We start from the raw sequence: 21,714 nt of genomic DNA on the forward strand, positions 1-21,714 counted from the left end.
AGGTTGAATCCGCTACTACTCCATGATCCCCATATCAGACTTTCAGTAGCTACAGCCATAAAGGAATACTTCGACACAAACACACCCTCGGTAACTTCCCCAATAACATTGTGGGCTGCACATAAACCAGTAATCAGGGGAACCCTCACCAGCATAGCCTCTGCCCATAAAAAAAGAAAAATGCAACAGATATCAGAGACATTAGCGGACCTACGAAGACTAGAAATTAGCCACAAACACAACCCACAGCCACAAATACTACGTGAATTAATCGCCACCAGAGACCTTCTCAAAAGACTTACACACACCGACACGACCAAGGCAATGATGTGGCTTAAACAGAAATACTACAAAACGGGTAATAAAGCCGACACCATGCTAGCGCGACGACTCAAAAAACGAGCAGAAGCCAAAAAAATCTCATCTATACGCACAAAGACAGGCACCATTAGTGATCTACCTGATCAGATAGGTGACACGTTCCACCACTATTTCCAATCACTATATAACCACTCCCCGCACCTTAATCATGAGACTACAACATACCGGGAGCTAATAGATAAATACCTACAGAATATAACACTACCCACCCTGTCCCAAGCCGCAAAACAAGCCATAACAGCTGAGGCAACTGTAGAAGAGATGGCGACAGCTCTTGGGTCTTGTAAACCCAACAAAAGCCCAGGCCCAGACGGCTATACTGCTCTTTATTATAAAGAATTCAGCCCTCTGCTCCTCAAACATCTCTGTGCAGTGTTTAATGCTACCCTGAGAGGTGACCACCTCCCACCTGACATGACGACAGCGAACATTTGTCTGCTTCCCAAACCCAACAAAGATCTCACAGAGCCGGACCACTATAGGCCTATTTCTCTACTCAATGTAGATCTCAAAATTATGAGCAAAATGATGGCTAACAGACTTAATCCATATCTAGACAAACTAATCCATCCAGATCAGGTGGGCTTTATTCCCAACAGGCAGGCATTGGACAACACACGCAGAAACATCGACCTCATCTGGTTGACCCAACACCGCTCGATCCCCACCACAGTAATCTCATTAGATGCCGAGAAGGCGTTTGACCGTCTACTGTGGCCTTTCCTCTACCGCACATTAGAACACATGAATTTCCCGAACTCGTTCCTCTCATTCTTGCGGGCAACATACCATTCTCCTCAGGGAGCTCTACTACTCCCTAACATCTCCCCACCTAGATTCCCGATTCTAAACGGCACGAGGCAGGGCTGTCCACTATCCCCTCTCATGTTCGCGCTGTCACTAGAACCTCTCCTCCAAGCTATACGCTCCAATCCCAGCATAGAAGGTGTGTCCATCAGAGGAGAATCTTACAAGGTGTCCGCTTACGCAGACGATATACTCCTCACAATCACTAACCCAGATCAATCTATAGACCCATTGCTATATGCCATAAATGAATACGCACTGGTAGCAGGATATAAACTGAACATCGCGAAATCAGAAATATTGCCCATACAAATCTCAGACTCACAACTAACCAACCTAAAAACCAAGTACCCATTCCGCATATGCCCTACAGACATAACATACCTAGGAATTCAATTACCAGCCGACCTACACAAGTTATATGAAAAAAAACTACACACCCCTTTTACGCCAAGCACACAATGACCTTCGGAAATGGGAGACTCTAGGAATATCGTGGCTAGGCCGAATTGCATCAATAAAGATGAATCTACTACCCAGGCTATTATACCTGTTCCAGACACTACCCATACCTCTCCACACAACTGACCTCAAAACTTTACAATCAGCGGTCGACAAATTCATCTGGAATGGCCGCGAACCCAGGGTCCGTAGAACTACCCTCTATGTCCCAAAGAAACAGGGAGGTCTGGGACTACCAAACTTCTCACATTATCATGCGGCGGCACAACTGACCCAAATCCAACACTGGCATGCACCCCCGCAAACTAAACGATGGGTGGACAGCGAACACACCATCTTTGGAAGAGATCACCCATCCCTCTACATGTGGGTCCCTAAACCCCATCGACCCCTACCCTCCCCCCCCAACTGCCCCGACCATCACACACTCTTTAGACCTTTGGGACAAACTGCAGGACAAACACGACCTATCCTCATTCCTCTCTCCAATGACTCCGATATGGAGGAACAAGCTATTCCCGCCAGGGCTCACCCCAACACACTTTGCCAGCTTCGACCGAAGAGACAGATAGGTTTCAACACCTGTATCAAAACAACAAGGTGATACAATTCGCAGAAATCAGGGATGCTGACACATTAACGACATTCGATCACTTTAGATTCATTCAACTACGCAGCTTTGCCTCAAACCCAATCATACAACAAGCAGGAACAGCAACACTCTCACGATTTGAGAGAGATTGCATGAAACATCCGACCAGAAAAGGACAAATCTCAGAGATATACACAACGTTAGCAACTCACCCCACCCAAGTCATACTCCCGTACATTGCGGCCTGGGAGAAGGACCTAGGGCCCCCAGACTGGGCAGATATATGGGACGCCACTGCATCCATATCTATCTGCGTAACACACACGGAACAGGCATATAAGATGCCCTTCCGCTGGTACCTCACGCCCAAACGCCTAGCAATCATACATAAAACGCCTGACACATGTTGGAAACGGTGAACAAGGAACATTCCTCCACTGTTGGTGGACTTGCCCCAAGATCAAACCTCTGTGGACAAAAATCCCTTTACTTATTGTCTAAAATCTTACACAAACCATTCCCTCTAGACCCATGGGCGCTCCCACTCTCACGTCCCATAGAAGACTTAACCAGAGCGGAAAATAAACTCAGTGCCCGCATAGCCCTTGCAACTAGAAGAGCAATAGCGGAACGCTGGTCGCACGAATTCCATCACCAACAACCATCACAAAAAAAATACTTGACCATATACAAATGGACAAACTCACATCCTTGCTCCATGACACACCTAAACACTTCCACAAAATTTGGGATCCATGGATTGAGGGAGACACATCTCTCCCTTGGTAACCTCAACCACTTCAGTAAAGGTCCTCGCACTCCCAGAACATAGACCCCCCTCAGCACTCGAACGTGTAGGACCCTCCAAACTAAAGGCTCACCTAGAGCCCGCCCACTACCTAACTCCACCGGACCGGGGCCCCGTGCCATGACCATCCCCACCCAATAGCCCACAAGGGACCTCCATGGGCACGAGACATGAACCACATGGAGACCCACTTCTCTACTCATGTCCCCGCCATCTCAACCCTGTACAACAATTACAAGCCTAAGTGAACCGTGCTCTCACAATGCACAAACCCGAACAAACACAACGCCAAACTAAAAAGGTCACCTCAGACCCAGGCTTACACCTGACCCCATAATACACCCACACGGACCTCATACACCATAGGCCACGATGACTGAATACATCTACCCCGAGACCAGCGGGGGGTGGGGGGGGGGGACGGGATGAACGCCCTCAGCCCAAATTAACGACCGACTGAAAGCCACTAAGAAGCACCATAACCAATGGATAACCACTTGCAGGATTTGACGCAAACCAGACCACAATGGGCATCTCCATACCCACCTCCGCTTCCTCTACCCTCCGGGGTAATCCACATCCCGTGACAAAACCGAACACACTGCTAACATAGACTAAGCTTTAATATGATGGGCTAACATACAAATATAAAGGGAAGAATCTTAGCCTACAAAGCACACATACACAAGGGGGCAACGTCTCCCCCCTCTCCTACGTAATCCTCACCTGTAACACCAACCCCATTTTTTATGGTATACAACTGGGTACTAAGCTCGACTGACTACAATAAAAAAGAGAGTAAACGGATTGTAATGTACATAGACTCAACAGGGTACCCATAACCCCTCCTCTTTCTATTCTGTACCCCCCCCCCCCACCCCTAGACTTACTGCAGCTTAACTCGTTACATATGGAGTAATGATGTATTAACACACAACGGATATTGTAACCAAGGAGGAATCATACTTAACCTGTTTATCATGTATGATTATCACCAGCAATGAAAATATGCTATGTAACCTTTGTACTGAGAACCGTTTTCCCCTATTCCCCTGTTCTTTTCTGTACCCCCACCCTAACGAAATTGAAAATAATTACAAAAATGCCAAAAATAAAGAATCTTAAAAAAAAAAAAAAAAAAAAAAAAGGAATGTGATGTGTTTAAGTCAGAATTACCTGCTGTAGTACGAATTTTGGTAATGGATTAAATTGGCTTCTAGTTTGCAGATTTCTAGCTAAAAGGGTATCAATCTTATTTGACTTTTCTTAGAACATGAGTCTGAACCAAAATAAAGAGCAGGCTACTCCCTCCAGCGATAGTTCTTTGATTGAGTGCCCAAGTGTATTTAGTTCATTTAATTTAGAGACACTGTAGGATCGGTTTTGTGTTGTCGTTCCACTTTCCTCAAAGCAGATTGCAAGTCTTTGAATTGTGTATTTTGTATAAAAAAAAAATTTGCAAGTGGCTACTTTTATGAATGGCACCCTTAAACCAGACTTGTGTGCTGCCCATTTTGCAGCTTGATTTGTTGCGTGAATGTCGTTCTGGGCAAAATATGCTTTAATTACCGCACTCGTTTAATGGCATATTTCCTCATCTTTGAGAAGGTTAGCATTTAGTTTCCAGGTCCAGTTAGAGGAATATTTAAGTTTGCAGAGGGTTACCATGATATCAGCATGGTCAGACCAAGTAATCCTATTAATCTCTGATTGGAGCAAATTGGCCATTCCGTTACTGTTGAGCAGTAGATTGTCAATTGTGGAGTACGGATCATACTGGGGACGGGCACACGAAAAAATAATTAAAAAATACTCCTTTACAATTAATTATTCTGCCACTGGCAAAGAGGCCGATTTTTTGTGAAATGTAAAGAGGCTTATACAGTCTTGATGCTTTAATGTATACAGATACTTTAAATTACAAATGCTTGTGTGCACAAAACTAGTAGAAACACAACTAGTAGAAACATGAAAGTGAATTTTTTTTTTCTTAATACATTTACAAAGTTTGAGGGTCTTAGGCCTACAACTTCATTGTCTAGTTGGAGTTTGCTTTAAGGAAATGCAGAGATCAAGGGTACCATATTGAAGAATAGTTCTTATTGTTGAGAAGCAGTTATTTGAGGAATATGCTATACTGGAAACCAGGCAAAATAATTGGTCTCATACAGGAGTCTGTACAGCAGTTTTATTTTGGGGGGCTAGCAAAAAAAACTATCCTCAAAAGAGCAGTTCAAATGCTATATAATATATAATGCTATATATTATATAATAATATAAATAAACACTCAAAATACCACAGCCCCTACAACACATTATAGTGGTCATGAATCCCCTGACACCCTCTCATAGCAAGAATTAGTGGCAGAGCTCCAGCAGCAGGGAAGGTGGCGGCTCAGGTGTTAAAGGGAAAATTTAGTCACCAAAACAACTAACTTAATGAAGCAGTTTTGATGTATAGATCATGACCTTACATTCTCTCTGCTCAATTCTCTGCCATTTATGATTTAAATCACTTAGTTTATGCAGCCCTAGGCACACCTCCCTGCATGTGGTGTTGTGCAGAGAGGCACTGAGGCTAGTGGTGTTGTGCAGAGAGGCACTGAGGCTAGTGGTGTTGTGCAGAGAGGCACTGAGGCTAGTGGTGTTGTGCAGAGAGGCACTGAGGCTAGTGGTGTTGTGCAGAGAGGCACTGAGGCTAGTGGTGTTGTGCAGAGAGGCACTGAGGCTAGTGGTGTTGTGCAGAGAGGCACTGAGGCTAGTGGTGTTGTGCAGAGAGGCACTGAGGCTAGTGGTGTTGTGCAGAGAGGCACTGAGGCTAGTGGTGTTGTGCAGAGAGGCACTGAGGCTAGTGGTGTTGTGCAGAGAGGCACTGAGGCTAGTGGTGTTGTGCAGAGAGGCACTGAGGCTAGTGGTGTTGTGCAGAGAGGCACTGAGGCTAGTGGTGTTGTGCAGAGAGGCACTGAGGCTAGTGGTGTTGTGCAGAGAGGCACTGAGGCTAGTGGTGTTGTGCAGAGAGGCACTGAGGCTAGTGGTGTTGTGCAGAGAGGCACTGAGGCTAGTGGTGTTGTGCAGAGAGGCACTGAGGCTAGTGGTGTTGTGCAGAGAGGCACTGAGGCTAGTGGTGTTGTGCAGAGAGGCACTGAGGCTAGTGGTGTTGTGCAGAGAGGCACTGAGGCTAGTGGTGTTGTGCAGAGAGGCACTGAGGCTAGTGGTGTTGTGCAGAGAGGCACTGAGGCTAGTGGTGTTGTGCAGAGAGGCACTGAGGCTAGTGGTGTTGTGCAGAGAGGCACTGAGGCTAGTGGTGTTGTGCAGAGAGGCACTGAGGCTAGTGGTGTTGTGCAGAGAGGCACTGAGGCTAGTGGTGTTGTGCAGAGAGGCACTGAGGCTAGTGGTGTTGTGCAGAGAGGCACTGAGGCTAGTGGTGTTGTGCAGAGAGGCACTGAGGCTAGTGGTGTTGTGCAGAGAGGTACTGAGGCTAGTGGTGTTGTGCAGAGAGGCACTGAGGCTAGTGGTGTTGTGCAGAGAGGCACTGAGGCTAGTGGTGTTGTGCAGAGAGGCACTGAGGCTAGTGGTGTTGTGCAGAGAGGCACTGAGGCTAGTGGTGTTGTGCAGAGAGGCACTGAGGCTAGTGGTGTTGTGCAGAGAGGCACTGAGGCTAGTGGTGTTGTGCAGAGAGGCACTGAGGCTAGTGGTGTTGTGCAGAGAGGCACTGAGGCTAGTGGTGTTGTGCAGAGAGGCACTGAGGCTAGTGGTGTTGTGCAGAGAGGCACTGAGGCTAGTGGTGTTGTGCAGAGAGGCACTGAGGCTAGTGGTGTTGTGCAGAGAGGCACTGAGGCTAGTGGTGTTGTGCAGAGAGGCACTGAGGCTAGTGGTGTTGTGCAGAGAGGCACTGAGGCTAGTGGTGTTGTGCAGAGAGGCACTGAGGCTAGTGGTGTTGTGCAGAGAGGCTTGAAGACTATGGTGAGGCCTAATAGAAAGCAGTTGTTGTTGGGGGATTCCATCATAAGAGGTGTGGAGATGGACAATGGTGGTCTTGTGAGGTGTCTTCCTGGAGCTACAGCTCACAGAGACAGGAGACGTATCTGTAATATTGTTAAGCAAGCAAAGCAGGAAGGGGAATTGGATGTACTTGTCCATTTAGGGACAAATGACTTGGCTTGCAATGAGGTTTCAGAGGTTAAGGAAGTTTTTAGTGTTTTTGCCAATGATATACGGCAGGTTGCTTCCACACTGTCATTCTCTGAAGTTCTGCCTGTGCATAGCACTCAGAACGACAGGTGGATGTATATTAGGGACTTTAACTTGTGGCTTGGTGAATGGTGTCGGGAGCAAGGATTTGGCTTTATTTCTCATGGTAGCTCTGTTTGGAATGGAAATAAACTGTACAAAAAAGATGGTTTGTATCTTTCTCAAAAGGGAACACATGTTCTCAGTGAGCAGTTCAGAGGTTTTGCTAGGATGTATTTAAACTAGGAGGAGGGGGGGGGCAAAAGGGTGATAAAACATCAATCCAATTGTCCCCCAAAACAAGGACAGAAGGTGCCTGTAGCAAGTGTGTTAAAAAATTATAAGCTTAGAGTCATGTCTACAAATGCTCGCAGTTTAGGGAATAAGATCCATGAACTTGTGGCAATAATGGCAACTGATAGTGTAGATCTAGTCGCTGTTACTGAGACATGGTATAATGAGAAAAATGACTGGGACATAGTAATACCAGGGTACTCTTTATATAGAAAAGACAGGGAAGGCAAGAAAGGGGGAGGGGTGGCCCTGTATGTAAAGGATAGCATAAAATCTAGCCTAATAAAGGTTAGTGAGGCGAACATAGAGTCCGTTTGGGTTACATTAGAATTTGGTAATCACACAGTAACTCGTGTAGGTGTGATTTATAGGCCCCCAGGACAAATTGAAGAGTTAGATAATCTACTAGTTGAAGAAATAGCTAAAATGACAATGAAGGGGGAAGTTATCATCATGGGTGACTTTAATCTTCCTGATGTGAACTGGAAAACAAAAATAGCTACTTGTGCCAGGAGCACACATATTCTAAACTCCCTACTGGGATTGTCTCTAAAACAAGTCGTTGAGGAGCCAACTCGTAAAGAGGCCATACTAGATTTAGTGTTAACAAATGGAGATTTGGTATCAGATATTACTGTAGGTGAAAGTTTAGGATCCAGTGATCATCAGTCAGTGTGGTTTAATATAAGAACAGTGACTGAGTCACACCACACAAAAACAAAAGTTTTAGACTTTAGAAAAACAGACTTTTCTAAAATTAGAATATGTGTAAAGGAGTCATTATCAGACTGGAGCAATTTAAATGGAGTTCAAGAGAAATTGGATTATTTAAAAGTTGCACTACTGAAGGCAACAGAAAATTGCATTAGGCTTGTCAGTAAAAGCAAAAAATTCAAGAAACCACTGTGGTACTTCGCAGATGTGGCCAAAATAGTAAAAAACAAAAAGTTGGCATTTAGTAATTATAAAAAAACCCAGAGTGAGGAAGACAGAATGACCTATAAGATTAGGCAGAAAGAGGCTAAACAAGTTATAAGAGCTTCCAAATCACACACAGAAGAGAAAATAGCACAGTCAGTAAAAAAGGGGGACAAAACTTTTTTTAGATATATAAATGAGAAAAGAAAAGTAAAACAAGGATTAGTCAGATTAAAAACAAAAGAAGGAAGGTATGTAGATGAGGATAAAGGTCTAGCTGACTGCCCCAATGAATATTTTTGTTCGGTATTTACAGATGAAAATGAAGGAAAGGGACCTCAGTTAAGAAAAAGGATAAATTAGTCATTTATTACACGTGGGTTTACAGAGGAAGAGGTTCTATTTCAACTGTCAAAAGTAAAGACAAATAAGTCAATGGGACCTGATGGAATACACCCAAAGCTATTAAAAGAGCTTAGTGGTGTACTAGCAAAACCATTAACAGATTTATTTAACCAATCATTGATAACAGGAGTAGTCCCAGAAGATTGGAAGTTGGCAAATGTTGTGCCCATTCACAAGAAAGGTAAAAGGGAGGAGTTGGGCAACTATAGGCCAGTAAGCCTTACTTCAGTAGTGGGGAAAGTGATGGAAACCATGTTAAAGGATAGGATTGTTGAACATCTAAAAACACATGGATTTCAAGATCAGAGACAACATGGGTTTACTTCAGGGAGATCATGCCAAACTAATCTTATTGATTTTTTTGATTGGGTAACTAAAATTATAGATCAGGGTGGTGCAGTAGACATTGCTTACCTAGATTTCAGTAAGGCTTTTGACACTGTTGCACATAGAAGGCTTATCAATAAACTACAATCTTTGAGTTTGGATTCCAATATTGTTGAATGGGTAAGGCAGTGGCTGAGTGACAGGCAACAGAGGGTTGTAGTCAATGGAGTATATTCGAAGCTTGGGCTTGTCACCAGTGGGGTACCTCAGGGATCTGTACTTGGACCTCTCTTTAATATTTTTATTAGTGATATTGCAGAAGGTCTTGATGGTAAGGTGTGTCTTTTTGCGGATGATACTAAGATATGTAACAGGGTTGATGTTCCAGGAGGGATAAGCCAAATGGAAAATGATTTAGGTAAACTAGAAAAATGGTCAGAGTTGTGGCAACTGACATTTAATGTGGATAAGTGCAAGATAATGCATCTTGGACGTAAAAACCCAAGGGCAGAGTACAGAATATTTGATAGAGTCCTAACCTCAACATCTGAGGAAAGGGATTTAGGGGTGATTATTTCTGATGACTTAAAGGTAGGCAGACAATGTAATAGAGCAGCAGGAAATGCTAGCAGAGTGCTTGGTTGTATAGGGAGAGGTATTAGCAGTAGAAAGAGGGAAGTGCTCATGCCATTGTACAGAACACTGGTGAGACCTCACTTGGAGTACTGTACACAGTACTGGAGACCCTATCTTCAAAAGGATATTGATACCTTAGAGAGAGTTCAAAGAAGGGCTACTAAACTGGTTCATGGATTGCAGGATAAAACTTACCAGGAAAGGTTAAAGGATCTTAACATGTATAGCTTGGAGGAAAGACGAGACAGGGGGGATATGATAGAAACATTTAAATACATAAAGGGAATCAACACAGTAAAGGAGGAGACTATATTTAAAAGAAGAAAAACTACCACAACAAGAGGACAGTCTTAAATTAGAGGGACAAAGGTTTAAAAATAATATCAGGAAGTATTACTTTACTGAGAGGGTAGTGGATGCATGGAATAGCCTTCCTGCTGAAGTGGTAGAGGTTAACACAGTAAAGGAGTTTAAGCATGCGTGGGATAGGCATAAGGCTATCCTAACTATAAGATAAGCCCAGGGACTAATGAAAGTATTTAGAAAATTGAGCAGACTAGATGGGCCGAATGGTTCTTATCTGCCGTCACATTCTATGTTTCTATGTTTCATGTGACCTACACAGTCTTCTTAAACACTTCCTGTAAAGAGTCATCTTATTACACTGATTGCACATAAACTCCTAACTGGTAGTGAATCGAATCATTAAACTTTAGAGGCATAATCTACACACAAAACTGCTTCATTAAGCTAAAGTTGTTTTGGGGACCATAGTGACCCTTTAAATTGTTTGCCTACTTACTTTGGGAAGAACCAGAGCACTCCTGGCACCACAACAGCAGACTAGAAAGGTTACAGTGGTTGCAATGTTTCTTTCAAGATTAAATGATAGTTATATTTTTACACTTTTCACCCTCAGATACTGAAATAAAGTTTAGAAGAAGAATGGTGGAAGATATTGTGGAGGTGTTATTTCCCCACAATTCATGAGTGCCAGAAGTTATGTCCAGACATTTAATTCCCACACGTGAAAGAACACAAAATACTGACAAATCCTCAAGTCAAAAATTAGATGGCCATCTCCAGTGGGAACATTATGTGCCTTCAAAGCAGATTGGAAAATGTCACTGTGATTGTAAATTATATATGCTTACATTGTTTTTTTGCTTTACTCGGAAGGCACACAATGTAATCTGTTACACCAGATGAGTATCACAACCCCTTTTAAGTTAGATAGTTTGCTTCAGCTAGTGAGATGTTTGAACCACAGTCCAAAGAAGTCTTGCTGAGCCTGATTGATAAACTACAGGATGCTTTTGATCTATCCTTTTGTTAATGAATTAATCATTTTTATTATTTAAAGTAGAATGACGTTATAGTCTATGTAAGCATTATTGTGTAATGTACACCTGCACTTCATGGCCAAAACTATGTGAACACCTTACCATCACACCTATATGAAATTGTTGGACATCCCATTCCAAACCCCCATTCCTGCGGCTTGGACCGTCACTCTTCCGGAAAGCTTTGGGATTGAATCTTAGAATTTGTGCCCTTTTAACCAAAAGAGCACTTGTATAGTAAGGCACTGTTGTTAGACAAGAAGGTCTCACTTGCAGTTCCAGTTCATTCTAAAGGTGTTACGTGTGTTTGAGGTCAGGGCTCTGAGCAGGCAGCTAGAGTTTCACCACACCAAAAACTATCAAACCATGTCTCTATGGACATAGCTTTGTGCACAGTTATGCTTTAAAAATACGGGCTTTCGGAGGTGGGGAATGCTGAGAGTTAGGGATGGAGCGAAACGTGTCAGTCTCCCTCAGAGGGAGCCTAGTACCAGACACACTGCTTAATGTGGACGTTATTTATTAGAGTAATACTCAGGAGTCACCAGCGCTGCTGATAGGCCATTTTATGCCCTAGGCAAGACAAGCTACTGGCACCATAAAAACTGCCAACTCTGGGGGCGGGGCCTGACCGCCATGCTGACCGGTCGCGGGCTGGAGAGGCTCCTGCAGGATCTGGCCTAATTTGGAGGAAAAACCCAAGCTTAAAGCCTGACCCAGAGCCAAGAGACCACCTCTCATGTCCGGGTGGTTGCTGGTGCCACTGCGGTCCCCGAGATCGGGAGTTTTGCAGCCCCGGGGGGTGATGCGAGCCTTTGGAGTCTGCGGCCTATGTGGGTGGAGAGCGGGGCGGACGGCCGCCGTCCTGCTTCGGAACCTGGCGCCGCGCAATAGCCCAGTGATATGTCTCACGGGCCCCTGCTTCCCCCCCCATGGACCGGGGGGGATATCCCGGTCCTCACTGGAGGGAACCACCGCCTAACTGACCCTCCGAGCACGCCTAGCACCCCACATCCTACGCCTGGCTGCCAAAATGGCAGCGACGCGACTGAGAACAGCATCTGCATCTACCTGCAAACAGCTCTGCCCGCAGGACACCGAGCAGCATACACGGGCCACGAAGCCCGAACCTGCAGACAAGTGTGGGACCCTCTAATAAGCCCCTGCTTACCCCCTCACGGATCAAGCCTGGTTCCACGACTGCCTTCCCGGGCGGGGAGCTCCCAAAGTTGAAACCTCGAGAGTCCGACCAGAAGCAGACACCAAGCGTCATGGGGGTGGAGGAGCAGACCACCACCAGCAAACACCACAGATCTGACAATCAATACACCCCAGAGGTCCCAGGCCACAAGACCAGATGGACAGGGAGACATAAATGGCAAAGCTCCAGTGGACTTTTCCAACACACATGGGTCACCTGATTGACAGTATGCTTTAGGCTCTGTGGCTACCAACTCTCTGCATAAGGCATATAGTCTAGGCATAGTTCCTTCCAGCTTGACACACTCATGTTCCTGCTTACACTTACTATGACTAATTCAACCAGTATCTGCACATTCAACATACATAGCATTAAGCTAGAACATTGAATAAGGGGAATTAACCCTAAACGTACCAGGAGATCTTCTATCCAAAAAGGGGAAACAACAAATAAACAATAAGAAATGAAATAAACTTATATTAAATCCATGTATTGAATACAAGCTGGGGCAATTAGATATAACAGTATATGATAATATCAGCAACAATGTGTTTATGCGTTCAGCTGAACTGAGATACTGTCTGTTATACTGGATCTGTGTAATAACGAACAAACACCAAAAAATGATCTATTAGTTAACTGTGTTAACTACTGCTCAGACACTACGTAACTTGTAAGAATCTGTAATGTTAGAGATAAGTAACCCCTAGTGCTTTAGCTTCAAAGACAATCCGTTGTTTTCAGTAAAAGACTGAAAGACTGGTTCCTCGCTGAGCCTCTGATGAAGTGACATCAGTCACGAAACGCGCAAGGCATTTTCGGCACCAGCCGCAACTGTACAGAGTTCCAGGAATAAGCAGACCAACATAGAGTGAGACGCACGAGAAGATTTTCAAACCTATCTTCCCGGTTTTTTTTCCCACCGTTACCTCTTGACCGGCCAGAGGCTCAGCGAGGAACCACTCCATTTGGAATTTGCCTATCCCAAAGGACTCTGTAACTATACCCACAGAATTTTTTATGTACACTTTTTAGATATACTATGTACTACGTTTTTTTCATTGAATGATATTTTTTCCATTGATGATGTTGTGAAAATAAATTTTAAAGTTTTTTACTGAAAACAACGGATTGTCTTTGAAGCTAAAGCACTAGGGGTTACTTATCTCTAACATTACAGATTCTTACAAGTTACGTAGTGTCTGAGCAGTAGTTAACACAGTTAACTAATAGATCATTTTTTGGTGTTTGTTCGTTATTACACAGATCCAGTATAACAGACAGTATCTCAGTTCAGCTGAACGCATAAACACATTGTTGCTGATATTATCATATACTGTTATATCTAATTGCCCCAGCTTGTATTCAATACATGGATTTAATATAAGTTTATTTCATTTCTTATTGTTTATTTGTTGTTTCCCCTTTTTGGATAGAAGATCTCCTGGTATGTTTAGGGTTAATTCCCCTTATTCAAAGTTTTATTATTCCAGAGCTCTAATGGGGAGCTCATTTACCAGTTGAGGACTTCTTCCTATCATATTCTTTTATTTTGAAACTTAATTCAATTAACCATTTTTTCCACTCATCCAGGGTAGATTATTCCACCCATATCTATATTAAGCTAGAACACTCAACATACTAGAACTAAGCACAGAAGCATGAATCCAGACAGCCTGTAAATAGTAAATTTACTATTAAGCGTGTTTAGTCAGTCGGGCAGGCCTAAATGTTTTCTCACCTTGCTTCCCTCTCCTAACAAACGTGCACCGCTTGCTTAACAGTTACATGATCCTCGCTCGCAGTGATATTTATGTTCAGGTGAATGTATATAGCTTGCCTTAATCACTTGTGAACCGTAATACTTGACATGTGTACTGCTTTTCGCTACCAGCTACCACTCATTACCTATATACTTAAAAAAAAAATTGCATTTCTCAACTGCCATAATTGTGAAGCATTGTATTACCGAGCTTATCGCTGCTATTGTGGCAAAATAAGCTGATATGTTCACCCATGCATCCAAAAATAAAGAATAAAAAAAAAAAAATACGGGCTTTCCTCAAACTATTGGCAGTATCCAACTGTCTAAAAAGTCTTTGTATCCTGTAAAATACTGCTAGGAACCAAAAAGATTGTGGTGAGACCAAATATGATAAAACTCCCCACAGTGCAAATAGAAAATGTACTGCTATGCATCACCTGCATATCTTAGGTTGGACTTTGAGGGGTCTTTCTTGGGCACAGGAACAAGAAATCATGTTCCCAGTTTTACATGCAAATGAGTAGATGTGGACTTTGACTCCAATGAATGCAAGCCTACTGCACTCTGTGAAAATATATATATATAGGTATATTTATTCTGCATTTTTGGGTCCTTTCCTAGAGGATTGGCAGTCTGAGGGTTCTGCGCAGTATCTTAGCTGTTCCTAGAGCTGAACTCTTTTGGACAGCGATCTAATTTTCCCCTCTCATGGTAGGGATAGAGATATATAGATATAGATATATATATTACAGTTAATGAAGGCTTGCACTCAAGGTCTTTTCTTCATAAATTTTTTTCCTTTTATTTCATCCCATTAAAATATGATCAACGTTTTTAGCCATCTCCTGTGGCTTTCATCAGGATCAATAGTCTTTATTCTAATAGCAGTCTATAACTGTAGTATAACTGACAGTCTTTCAAATACATTGATCTACTTTGTAGGTTAGCTCATCTCAATAGACTGTGTACCATGATAGAATATTTGACATAAATGTGGGGTCCACAATACAGGATGTTACTTTTTTCAATCAAGTAATAACGGATTCTATCCCTCTCTGTTCATTTGAATATTTGAGTTACATACAGTCTTTATAAGGACTTTTGCTACCTTTCTGAATAATTTTGGTTCCATCTATAGTTAATATATTCTTAGGGGTCAGGAGCTACAATACAATCTATATATACTATTTTTAGTATTTAACTGACAGCCTATCACTCCCCTTATCTCGTCTTTATTCAATTTCCCCCTGGGTGGTTACTATAGAGTCTATATCTCTTTATAGCTCTTTTTAATGTGTATGTACAATATATGTTTTTTCTACCAGGTAATAAATAAAATGTACTTTATTATATGCTTTACATTTAATAAGCAACCTTTTCGTGTGCCCAAAGTGACCTTGTCCCTTGGACAGACACTTGTTTTCTTTATTATAAAACTTAGGGTTACCCCCTGCTCAGGTTTGCTTATACACACACCATAGTCCCTGTGTGGGACACCGTTTTTTGGTTAGTGTAGGCAAGCAATTTCTTTAAAAATATTAATAAACATGAAATGAGTTTAAATTTAGATAATTAAAAACTCCCTTAAGTGCCATTTCAACCACATCCTAGAGTTGAGAATACTGCAGCATACACACCACGTGATGTGTCCAAACTTCTTCCTATAACCATTTACAGAAATCATCAACGCTGTCTTTATGGTTCAACCCACACATTCCAAATATGCAACTAGCTCATTTCATATATTTTATATAAAGCTTTGCTTAGCAACCACCTCCTTATCTTATTACATATAATGTCTACTGCTCATTTGATTTGTTTCACTCACCTGGAAATCCTGTACAGTCTCGCAATGCTACATGAAAGGAGTTTTTCTTGCTGTCTTATTAAATGAACCTGAGCAATTTCCTACTTGACCAAAGGTCTCTGTCTTGCGATGCCACCCCCACTTCCCTGTGTTAATTTATATCTACTCACTTACTCTGTTAATCTGCCGAATTATGGCCCTCATTATCTATGGCTTCTAAAAGTATTTACAACAAACACAAACTCCACAAACAATCGTCCATGTCTAGCTTAGTCATTCACACATTTTAAGCACTGGTGCAACTGAATTATCAAATGATTATGCTAAGAGATTATATATATATATAAAAAAATAGCAGCTGCTGCGATGTATCATTTTAGCACACAATTAATAAAAAATACACTATATATATATATATATATATATATATATATATATATATATATATACACACACACACACACACACACACACACACACTCACTCTTTCAGGTTCTGTTGCAAAAAGTGTATATATTAATGTATATCAACTGAAACCGCAGTAGTGTCACTTTGGCTCTACTTTTAAAGATAGGAATACAATAGTGCTAGTATCCCCCACCTCACGCATAGTAAAAGATAAAATACTCTTACTGTACTTACCCGACTTCAGCATCATAGTCCCTCAGTGCTACGCCCCCTTCGACGGCACCGTATGGGGTTGCTAGTGCACAGCGAACGCTTCAAGCTCATTAGACCCTCCCCATAGGAAAGCATTGCATCAATGCTTTCCTGTGGGGTATTGACTGATGCTGGATAGCACTCATGCAGAGTGTGAGGACGTCCAGCATCCATTTGGCGACCAAGTCGCCTAACCACCAGAAAATGCTTCTAGTGGCCGTCTGAGTGACTGTCATTCGAGGTGTCCCTAGAAAAGGCAGTGTTTACATGGAAATGCCTGCAGGGACTGACTATACTGACCAGAACAACATTAGTTGTTCAGTTGACTATAGTATGCCTTTAAATGGGATCAAGAGCAAGATCTTGGTGTAAAGCAACGGATATCTGGGTCTTACCTCTTATTTTAGCTGGGGCCATTATTAGTGACCCAGACTTTCTGATGAGCTGCATGCAGTGCTGTAAATCAGCACGGCATACAGCCCTTTAAATCCATAGGGGACATCAAAGCTGAGCAATCAAGCTCAGCCACAGAGATTCTCTTTTTGGATCTGAATAGACCCTGGTGTCTTTCAATCCATGCCCCAATTACATTTTGATTGGTGGCTTGGCTTTGTCAGTTGGGCATACTAATTCCAATGCAATATTACATGCCTACCATATTAAAAATAGTAAGTAGATGGCAGCAACTTTTTTACCTTAGAATTCCCTTTGCCAATATCAGTAATGATACTGCAGAGGGAAACATTTGAGATTAGTATTAAATTAAAGGGACAGTATAGTCACCAGAACAACTAGAGCTTATTGTCTTTGTTCTGGTGAGTATAATGATTCCCTTAAGGTTTTTGTACAGTAAACATGGTCTTTTCAGAGAAAAGGCAGTGTTTACATTACAGCCTAGGGATATCTCCACTGGCCACTCCTCAGATGGCTGCTAGAGGTGCTTCCTGGGGCAGTGCTGCACTGACATTTAGTGTCTCCACCCTCTGCATGATGAGATTCTGATTGGCCAGGGCTGTGTTAAGCTTGTGCTGGCTCTGCCCCTGATCTGCCTCCTTGACAAGCTCAGCCAATCCAATGCTTTCATATGAGAAAGCATTGTGATTGGTTGAGATGATCACTTCTGATGATGTTCACCAAGGATGCAGATCAGGGGCAGAGACAGCACCAGCAGACTGGAATACATGTAATATTTTACTATATTTAGGGGTGGCAACCACTGGGGTCAGGAATACATGTTTGTGTTCCTGGCTCTATAGTTTTTCTTTAAAACTGCCTATTGTAATTATTGGGTGAATCTAGACAGTCAATGGTGTTGAGAAGGGAAGGCGGAAAAAAGTTTGTACTAAAAACCAATCATACCTCAATGGCAGTCATGATGATTCTTTTCTTTTGGTTCAAGGGATGTCGAACATGCGGCCCCCCAGATGTTGCTGAACTACAACTCCCATGATTCTTTCAATGAAACAGATAGCCAGGGAATCATGGGAGTTGAAGTTCAGCAACATCTGGGGGGCCGCATGTTCGACATCCCTGGTTCAAGGGAACATTTAATAAACTATTTTAAGCCTTGGTGACAATTGTCTTTCCCCGAAAATCAGACATTCCTCAAAAATAATCCCTAGCTTTTTGTCGAGAGATGCTCGTAATAAAAGCCCTACCTCGATAATAAGCCCTAGTCAGCGTTCGCCAATCTATGTTTGGGGAAATTTCCCCCGAACGAATATTCGCGGGATTCCATTCACTAGTAAGCAAATCTACGTTCGGGGAAGTTTCCCTGAACATAGATTTGCGGGATTCCATGCACTATTGAACTGGTCTATGTTCAGGGGAATTTCCCCGACTATAGACCTGCTTGCTACAGTAGTGCATCCTTACTTACGGACAGTGTTGTAAAAACTGTAAAAAGTCTGTTATATTTTGACACCTAGACAAAATAAGTGCAAAAAGAAAGAGCTATTCCGTCACATACACATACATAGGGGCCGCAATCCGTGAAGCGCGGGCCGTTCCTCTCGGTACAAAAGTCTCTGCTGTGGCCGGGTTCCATTCGTGGGTCGTGAATGGCATGCGAGGTTGTTGTAGGGAGTCCGGAGGGAGGCCCAGAGGGACGAGGTGCGTCTTCGCCTCCTGTAAGTCCGTAATAAGGTACGTTTTTCCGTCCTGGATCACCTGGAGCTTGTGTGGGGGGGCGCCAGTGGTAAGTAACGTTGTGTGCACGGAGCAAAGCGGTAAAAGGCCTCAGGGTTGCGCGCCAAGCCACAGTCCCCCTGGAGAGATCAGCGTACAGCGAAAGGGCCATATCTTCGAAGGGAAGGGGTGTGTTACCCCTGGCGGCCGCCATCACTGCCATCTTGTCTTGCCGCTTTTGAAATTTGACGATTAAGTCTCTGGGTGCTGCCTGAGGGGCTGTGGGCGGTTTCGCGATTCTGAACATGCCGTCCAGCACCACTCCTGTTTCGGCGGGAGTAGTTTGCCGATTAGGCGCCGCATGAGGTGAGGAAGTTCGGACTCCGGGACCGTCTCCGCAATGCCTCTTATTTTCAGGTTTTGGGCGCGGCGTGAGTCTTCCATTGCCGCCATATGCTGTTCCAGTTGCAGGTGCTGTGTGTGTGTGTGTAACGTTTTTATCTCCTGTTGGAGCGTGGTTACGAGCCTCAAGTGGTTGCAGCAGTCTTGTTCCACTGTGCTCATGCGGTGCGTTAGGCCCTGAATGCTTTTTTTCATTTCGGCCATGTCTGACTGAATGTTGCTGCGAAGCTCGGCCAGCAGCTCCCTCATTTCTGCCTTAGTGACCGGGGGCAGTGTCTGGCTTTGGTTGAGGCTGCGGTGGGCTGCGCATTTCGGGCGGGCATGCTTCTTCAGGGTCAGAGAGACCTTCGTCGTAGTCGTCTAAGCCTTCCATGTAGGTGTCCAAGTCTGGCTCCAGAGCGCCACGTGCTCACCGCCATAGATCCCCTATGCTAGCACCCGGCCAGGGCATGTCTGGTTTTGGTTTTTTGTTTTTCCTGCCCATTAGAGTGTTGTCTGCAGTAGTAGGTTAGCTTTGGTAGCCTTTTGGGGGGTAAAATAGTTGAATTTTGCTTGTTTTGTGGTTGTAGATCTCGGAGCTCTCATGAGATGCGACCAGTCAGTTCGGCTGTTGGCTCCGCCCCCCTATATTTGTATTTTTTAATCTTTGTATTAGCTTTTTTTTATGTTATAATTAAAGTCTAGTCTTTGGAATACGTTCCTTACTCACTGCAGCATTATTTGATCCTTTCCGTTTCCTGAAATGGCAGGGCCACCCTAAAATTTGACACTAAGTGGATGTTTTGGAGCCAGTTATCAAACAGGCTCCTAAAAAGGTGAGCAGCTCATTAATATACTTAATTCTGTGATTTTGAAAAACAGTGCCACCTAGATTGTTGTTTTCTCTATTTTCTCTCCATATTTACAAACGGGGAGTGAATATACAAAAGAAGGTCTTCTGGTATACCTGAAAATTCAGATCCGTTTTTTGTTCTGAGCCGATATCGAAAAATGTGAGTTTATGTATACACTCACTCTAATTTAAAGCTCACTATTTATAATACAGTATCACACTATTGTATTTTTCTCTGTATGTTTCTCTCTCCATATGTGAGAAAAAACCCTATATTCTACTAAGGGGTAAGTGCATTTTAAAAAGCGCTGCACCTTGGGTCTCTGCGTGTTAGATGGTGGGATTATCACCTAAACCTTGGAGTCCACTCTTCTGTTCACATTCTGTATTTCAGTGGAATTTGGGGATATCCACTGACTGTGCTATAGCTGCTGGTACTAGATTTGATTTTGTTATACATTGTGAAGCGCCTCATATACACTGTATCTACATGGACAAGAAGTACTTATTTAAGGAGAGCTATATTGCTGGACATGAGAGATTGGGGTCAAAGCTTCTACAGAAAATGGAGTCGCAAGAAACTTTGGCCGGAAATCAGGGTTAAGAGAGCTATGACTATGTTCCAGAAGAAGTTGGCATGATTGTCTTTGAATAAATGTTTTGTTGTACATTTATTGTTGTACTGTACATTAAAAATAAGACATCCCCTGAAAATAAGCCCTGGTGTGTTTTTTGGAGCAAATATTATTATAGTGCTTAAATTGTTAACTCTTATTCACCATCTTAATCCCTTTTATCCTGTGAAACAAGTAAAGAATCTATTAACTATTTAGACCTCAATATTTTTATTAAAGAGAATAGAATTAAAAAAAAATAAGTTTTTTTTTTTAAAGTATGTGATAATACGGCCATTGAGCGCTCTAGCTGTCATCACAAGCCCTGGTTAGAAAGTGCCCCACAGAGCCAATTCCTACGTCTCCGTAGTAACTGCTCCCAATTAGACGACCAACACACAAGCTAACTTTTTAAGAGACAAATTTATCGGGGAAAAAAAAAAAAACCTACTTTCCCACACATTTTAACACAATTTTAGATACTATTAAGAAAAAAGAAAGAGCAGACCTCCTAACGTATAAAACCCAACCAAACACTAATGCCATGCCCATTCCAGTCATCTTCAATTTCAATTATAAAAGTGGTCACATAAAGAAACTGATTAAAAAACACTGGCATTTATTGAAAGAAGATTAAATACGTAAAAACATTATACCCGATAAACCAAATATCGTTTTTAGAGTCGCTCCTAATTTTTAAGTCTATTTTAACCACCAATTTTACTAAAGAGATTAAACCTAATACTACTTCTTTTATTTCCAATGCCAGTGAATTTTATAAGTGTAAACAATGTATTGTTTGTAAAAATACGGACACCTCAGTCCCCTCCAAAACTACGTCCTTCAAATCGAATATACCGTATATACTCGAGTATAAGCCGACCCGAATATAAGCCGAGGCCCCTAATTTTACCCCAAAAAACTGGGAAAACGTATTGACTCGAGTATAAGACTAGGGTGGGAAATGCAGCAGCTACTGGTACATTTCTAAATAAAATTAGATCCTAAAAAAATTATATTAACTGAATATTTATTTACAGTGTGTGTATATAATGAATGCAGTGTGTATATGAATGCAGTGTGTGTGTGTATGAGTGCAGTGT

General features: G+C 42.7%; 1 protein-coding gene across 3 annotated transcripts in view; it reads right to left on the minus strand.

Moving 5' to 3' along the window:
• The window catches only part of LOC134572891 (H(+)/Cl(-) exchange transporter 5), a 100,580-nt gene that overhangs the window by 26,395 nt on the left and 52,471 nt on the right, over window positions 1-21,714 (minus strand). The window contains exon 1 of one of the 3 annotated variants that reach the window (XM_063432184.1): window positions 15,998-16,074. The exons of the other annotated variants lie outside the window; for them this stretch is intronic. The gene's annotated coding sequence lies outside the window, so the exon portion shown is untranslated. Of the gene's footprint in view, window positions 1-15,997; window positions 16,075-21,714 lie in introns of those variants that run through there. 3 annotated transcript variants of the gene reach the window in all.

The sequence above is a fragment of the Pelobates fuscus genome, chromosome 9 (assembly GCF_036172605.1).
Source record: "Pelobates fuscus isolate aPelFus1 chromosome 9, aPelFus1.pri, whole genome shotgun sequence".
NCBI lineage: Eukaryota > Metazoa > Chordata > Amphibia > Anura > Pelobatidae > Pelobates > Pelobates fuscus.